We start from the raw sequence: 7,740 nt of genomic DNA on the forward strand, positions 1-7,740 counted from the left end.
AATGTGCTTTTTTCCTTCCATGATACTTGGGATGCTTCACATAGGCAATGGCTGCTTGACTATCGTAATAAACTGTCACCGGTCTTGGAACTTCAGTGACAGTGGCTAAATTTTCCAAGAAACGTTTTAGCCATACTGCTTCTTGCACTGTGGAAGAACATGCAATAAATTCTACCTCCATCGTAGACAAGGCCGTGCATGTTTGTTTCTTGCTATTTCAAGAAATCACACCTCCATTGAGCAAGAACGCATATCCAAAAGTTGATTTACACTCATCCAAGTCTCCACCCCAATCGGCATTTGAATAACCCAATAGGCATAATCATTCCCTTGGTAACAAAGTCAATAGTCTATGGTGCCCTTCAAGTATCTCAGGATCATCTTCACTGCTTTCCAGTGTGCTTGACCAGGATTTGATTGATGTCGGCTCACCAATCTCACGGCATAACATATGTCGGGTCGAGTACACATCATAGCATACATCAAACTTCCGACTGCACTAGAGTAAGGAACAGTTTCCATCACATTGATTTATTCTGGAGTCTTAGGACACATCTTAGTACTTAGGCCTTCACCTTGCATGACAAGGGTATCAATGGGATTACAATGCTGCATATTGAAATGCTCAAGAATCTTTATAATATAAGACTCTTGTGATAAAGTAAGGAGTTTCCTTGATCGATCTCTTTCGATCTTAACTCCTAATATATAAGTAGCTTCTCCCATGTCATTCATATCAAAATTGGAGGACAACCATTCTTTTATGATGATAACCAAAACCTTGTCATTTCTAGCCAATAGAATATCGTCTACATAAAGTGATAAAATCACAAATTTATCTTTGACCTGCTTGACATATACACAGTGATCTTCCTCAATCATCGTGAAACCAAAAGTGGTTATGGCTCGATGAAAATGAAGATACCGTGGTCTAGATGATTGATTAAGATCATATATTGAGCGATGAAGCTTACAAACTTTATGCTATTGACCTTTAGCTATGAAACCTATCGGTTGTTTCATATAGATTTCCTCATCAAGTTCTCCATTGAGAAATCCCGTCTTTACATCCATTTGATGTAATTCAAGGTCCAAATGTGCAACGATGGCTAGAATAAGGCGTATTGAGGCGAACCTTACAACTAGTGAAAATGTTTCCTCATAGTCTATACCCTCTTGTTGAGTATAACATTTCGCCACAAGGCGAGTGTCGCGACCAATTTTTCGGGTGTGAACCACCTAGAATTTGGCTAATGGATTATTAAGCCTAGACTTAATTCGGGCTCTCCCAAGCCCATACCACCGCGACTTAAGTTCAAGTTCTTAACATGCAATTGATTTTTTAATCAGAGTCGCCACTAATCTATTTTTTGGTGGGTTGATTAGAAACCCAAGTAAAGTAACGGGAGTTTCACTTTACTCCTACGAACCGAGACTATGGGTACGGGGACTTGGTTACATTAGATTTCTCTAATGCCCTTTCAGTACCATTTTTTTATTTTCAAAAAATGTTTTTGCAGGCAGCTAAAATTGATTTTAAACTTATTTCCCTAACATGTGAGGTGATCATGCGGATGCGCAATCCATCAATTTAACGTCTAAGGAATGCAATGAATAAATTGCAGGAACTTACCTCAAAGCAACGAAAGCATCTGCAATGTTAAATCAGAATTCATATCGACAACCCTAAATATGATTTCTAATTAACACGCAATTTCTTTTTTTCACTTAATTAATGGAAATCGTGCAATATACAATGCAATATTAATTAAATGACCTAATTCTAATGATATGCAATTACTAATTGAATGGACCTAGCAACAATCACTAAATGGCATGCATTTCATGAATCTAATCCTAATGATATGCGCATGACATATTTTATTTTCTTTTTCCTTAAAAGAATGCAATCTATCCTAGAGATTGAAACTATTTTATTCTAAGACATTTTTTGTATTTTTTATGAAATTCGAAATTAGAAAAATGTGAAAATTATCTAATTAGATTAAGATCCTATTCAATTTGTATTAGGAACAAGGTTGAGCTAAATCCTAATTTAAACTAAAATATTATCTTAACCCAAATAATCCTAAAATGCAATCTATTTAAGAAAATGCCTAAACTTATAATAAATTAAGAAAAATATTATCTAAAATTAAACTGAGTGCAATTTAACCCTAATATGCAATGATGTACAAAATATGCCAAATAATTAAACATGCAATTCAAATTAAAATCTAGCAACCTAAATGGATTGATTTGATTTTTGATTTTTTGATTTTTTTGAAAATTCATGATAAATAGAATTCTTAGCCTAAATATGCAAATAACCCTAAAACATGCAATATTCTAACTCAGCCATAAAGCAATCAAGTCCATTCAAAATTACCAAAAAATAAAAAATAAAAAAAATATCACACATCGTTCAGATCAAGGGATAATATTTCGCTAATAAAATCGATAAATTGATCTTAAGCCTTAAAGATCAAAATATCAATTTTATTCCCACTTTGTTAATTATTTCATCTAAAGCCTTATAGATGAAATAAAAAACTCTTGCGCGGTTACGAATCGGGTGATATATTGAGATTTCCAATTATGCATCAACAAATATCTCAAATAAGGTAATGGAATTTTCGAAAATCAAAATAGATAAGATAATCACCTAATTCGGACATTGGTTTCCGAATTCCGATCCTCGAATGACTACTCGCGATGTAACGTGGCGGTGCTCGGTTGCTCGAAAATCACCCGATGGGCTCCACGAGACTTGCGAAACAAGAATTTGTAAGCTCGATAAGGGACTCGTCGGTGATTGGGCGCAGGCACAGACAACTTTTTTTCCTTTTCAATAGGTTTGTTCTTCACTGTTGGCTCCGTGGGATCCTTTAATCCTTTGATGATCCCACTAAATTTTCAACCTTTGACCACAGATTCTCCACCTGCGAAGAAAGACCAATATGCGTCGTTGGGGATTCCGCGGATGACCTAATGGGTCACACGGATGCGGCTTGCGTCGGGGGTGGCAGCCCAAACTCGGAGAAATCGTCAGGACTCTGAAAACACTCGTGGGAGTGGAACTTGACGTCAGAGCAGTGCGGGCAGGCGATGTTGCCGTTGTGGGACACGGGCAACAGCTCCTCGGCGGTGATCACCAGTAGCGAGTCATCACCGAAGGATCGTGGCGCGGTGCAGCAAACGTCGGTGCAGCGATGGCATGGAATCAGCAGGGGCAGCGTGTCGAGATGGGGGAACAGCAGCTTCGTTGTCCGCACGGCGAGACCAGAAAAACAGCGCCGTCATGTGGCAAAGCCACAACAACAGCGTGGCCGCCCGGTGCAAGGGGCTTGCGGTGACCGAATTTGGCTGTTTTAGCCGTAGAACTTCAACGTCAGAGCTGGCTTGCATGGACTGAGGTGTCACGGAGGAATGGGACGTGGGGATGATAAGTGGACCCCTTTGAAGCCTGGTGTTGAATATGATGATGGGTGGTCGGCACCGGATTGGCGGCTTATTGTGGTAGCAGCAAAGTCACAGCAGCAAGTCTGTCGTTGCTGCTGAGGCGACGCGGCAAGGACGCCGTGCAGCGGCAACTCAGGCGGCTCAGGTGCGGCACCGCGACAAGGTGTCTTGCATAACGTGGGGTCTCCTTGGTTCGGCCGAGAGGACTCTCTCTCTTCTCTCTCGCTCTATCTCTAGGGCTGCAGCTCCTTTTTCTCTCAATTGCGGCCGTATGTTTTCAATTGTGTAGCCTCCCTTTTCTTCTCCGTACGCAGCTCTTATATAGGTGAATAACGTTGATTTTCGTGGATTATTTCACTTCCTTTCTCAGCTCACGCACGAAATCTCCTTTGATTATGAAATATTTCTTGTCTTGAGACATAGAATATATCGCTCAAAATATCCCCACGTGTGATATTCTTCTTGATATTTCATGCTTAAACTTCCAATCTTCTGTAATATATCGCCTAATGTGAATATATGAAATAATTACCGAATATTGGAAGAATAATATGAATCCTTTCTGAAAATACCGAATTGTCAACTCGTAAAGGTGAAGCTCATCCGCCGCTGATCAAATGCAAAAGTGATAAAAGAATAATGTAAAATGCTTCTAAACTATATGTTATGCAATTAATTTTTTTTAAGGGATAAAATTAACCTTTAATTTTCTATGCACTAAATAATAAACGGGCCGCCAAAATTTAGGTGTCAACAGCGAGCCTTATACTTTTCAATGGATCCATCCGCCCTTCGCTTAATCTTAAAGACCCATTTGTTTCCAATGGCCTTACGATTGGGTGGTAGATTAACCAAGTCCCAAACATAGTTTGCCCTCATTGACTCCATCTCATCTTCCAAAGCTTTTCACCATTCTTCCTTATCAGAGGATGAGAGAGCCTCTTGAACAGTCTTAGGCTTAGCATCGTCATTCTAAGCAATCATAAATGCTTCCCCTTCAATCTCAAAACGACGACGCGGAATACTTTTACGATTACTTTTATGTAATTAAATTTCTGTTGAATTCAATTTGTTAGGCGATACAATACTCTCATTAGGTCTTGCATGTTGAGGTAAATTTTCATTTCCCTTTATAACATCAGTGGGTGTGTTATCAGGATCTTCCATCTCATATAATTGGAAATTATTATCAATCTCATCTCTACTAAGAAAATTGTTCTCCAAGAACGTGACATCTCGTGACTCCATTTCGGTCATACTTCCATTAGCCTGTTCACCTATGAACACGTACTCTTTGGAGTGTTCAGAATATCTTATAAAGATACATTTCTTCCCTCTAGGACCTAATTTGCTATATTTATGGGAAGAATCATGAACATAAGCTGCACATCCCCATGGACGTAGACTACTTAAGTCTGGTTTCCTACCAGTCCATAATTCATAAGGGGTGAAAGTGACCGATTTTGAGAGCACTTGGTTAAGTATATAGGCAGCAGTTAATAACGCATCTCCCCAATATGAGATAGGTTAATTTGCTTGCGCCATCATAGACCTAACCATTTCCAATAGGGTTTTATCCCTTCTCTCAGCTACTCCATTTTGTTGTGGAGTACCGGGAATAATCAATTGTCATACAATTCCCTTTTCATCACAAAGAGTCTTGAATTGCTCCGATAGATACTCACATCCATGATCGGTTCTCAATGCCTTTATTGTTTTGTTCAATTGATTCTCTACCATCGCTATATATCGTCTAAAGCAGTCTAATGCTTCTGACTTATGGGAGATCAGAAAGACATTACCGAAACGTGTGAAATCATCTATGAAAGTGCTGAAATATGAGGCTCCATGCCTCGCCCTCACATTCAAAGGACCATAAATGTCAGAATGTATGAGATGCAATGGAAATTCAGCTCTAGTCCATTTACCAAATGGTTTTCTAGTTGCTTTTCCCGCTAGACAATGTTCACATACGTATAGACTAACATTAGTGAGTGACCCTAAAAGGCCTTCTCTAGCTAATCTTTGCATTCTTTGCAATTTAATGTGACCTAATCTAGCATGTCAAGTACTTGCATCAATCTCAATGTTATTAGAAGATGCAATTAAAGAAAAACAACCATCAACATTAATATTGTACTAATCATAGTCAATGTCTAACACCATAAAACCATTCGATACATGATCTGAACCATAATAAATTGTTCCATACAAAATGTCAACACAATCACAGTGGAAATTCAATACATAATCTAAGCTAAGAAGAACAATTACATATACCAAGTTTCATCGAATATCTAGAGCATAAAGGACATCATGCAGGAATAGGTTTCGACCACCATGTAAGATTAATTTACATGTGCCGATTCCATTCACTTCAACTCTTGAGTTATTCCCAACATATATCCATCTTCTTCCAGGTGGTATTTGATAATACTCCATAAATGCTTCTCGGTCTCTAACTACATTATCTGTTGCTTCTGAATCTACAGTCCGCATTGGATGAGATTCAGCAAGTATTATAGTACTAGAACAAAAGCATTACTCAAAGTAATGGAGTAATATGATACCTTTTTCGACTCAGTGTATTCACGAGCAAAGTGACCTATCTTGCCACAATTGTGGCACTCCATCTTGGCATTATCCTTCTTCTCACCACGCTTCTTGCGTCGGAAGGTCTTAGCCCTCTTGGGTGCTTGATTAGTCCTCTTCCCTTTGTTGTTGAACTGAAGATTCCTCTTGCGCTTGAAGCCCGAAGCTTTGCGCGAACTCGATTCAGCAACATAAGCATGGGTAGAGGATCTCGCAGCCTCTAGGCGCTCATCCTCTAATTCCAAATGACGTGCAATATCATTAGAAGTGACAATATTCTCATTATGCATCATATTGATCTTCATATGCTCCCAATTGTCAGGAAGAGACCTTATAATAGCCTGAACTTGCTGTTTATCAGTAAGGGAGTGACCTGCCGACTTCAGCTCATGGATCATGTTTGACATCTCCCGAAGATGCTGCCCCATCGTTACATTTGGGCGCTTTCGGAATGTGTCAAACTTGATGGTGAGTCTCCTCAGCTTAGTGGCAGATGTACCCCTAAACTTATCTTTCAAGGCAATCCATATAGCTTGAGCTTTATCATAACTCTCAAACTCACACATGAGATCATCTTGCATACAGCTCAGCAACGTGATGAAAGCAATGCTATTTTTCTTTTTCCAAGCTTGATAAGCTTCTAGATCTATCTTGTGTTGAGCTGAAGTTCCATGCTCAGGTTCATCCATGGTATGGTTGAGGGTTTCCAAAATCTCTTGCTCCTTAAGGATGTACTGAACCTTTCGATGCCAAATATCATAATTGTCACCGTTCAGCTTCTCACCCTTATTGAGGTCAGCCATAATGGTCTTGGATGCCGAAGTCATAATCAATTGCTATATCACATTAACATAATAAATGCATAATCAATACTAGCACACTTTACAGAGTAACACACATATTTAATTTGCAGTAAAGACAAACTAAATTAATGATAATTCAACAAAAGACACAAAAGCAAAAGTTCACTATGTTCCCAATCAACTTCTGTGTGTTCTATTATCATTAATTAGTTTAATTTGCGCAAATTTTAAGTTTTCAGTGAGAACTCCCTCGAATTCTACCAACCTACGAACTCTCACTAGGAAAAATAATTATATGATCTTATGTAATTTCTACATTTTTCCTTAACACAAAAACATAGCATGATAATAACCAACGTATAAACAACAATCATGCTTTAACCATAATCAAAATTGCAATTCAACATGTAATGGATTTCCTACCATTATTCTAATTTTCTAGCAACTAGAAAATTGCAAGTATTTTAAACTATATGTATGATATCAACGAACCAAGCTCCACACAGCATATATGACATCATTTGCATACAAGCTAACTACTGTATTTCCCAAACCACAAGAAAATACAAGCTACAAATGAATAAACTATGCATTAAACCCAAAAAAATACCCGTACATAGGGTTTCCTACGCATTTTCATACATTTATAAAATTCAAAATCAAAAAATAATTATACCACAGTGTAGAGAACATCCATACAAACCCAACGCCTCTAACCACACTCCAATCAGAGCTTGCACGCACCCCCACGCGCCGCCTAAGTGCGCGGCGCATGTGGCACACACACGAGCGAGCCAAATAGCTCCTGGCCAATCCAACCGATTCGATCGGTCCAACCAGTTCGACCGGTTTCACCGCCGGATCAGTTGACCGGTCCAACCGT

The sequence above is a fragment of the Eucalyptus grandis genome, chromosome 11 (genome assembly GCF_016545825.1).
Source record: "Eucalyptus grandis isolate ANBG69807.140 chromosome 11, ASM1654582v1, whole genome shotgun sequence".
Lineage (NCBI taxonomy): Eukaryota > Viridiplantae > Streptophyta > Magnoliopsida > Myrtales > Myrtaceae > Eucalyptus > Eucalyptus grandis.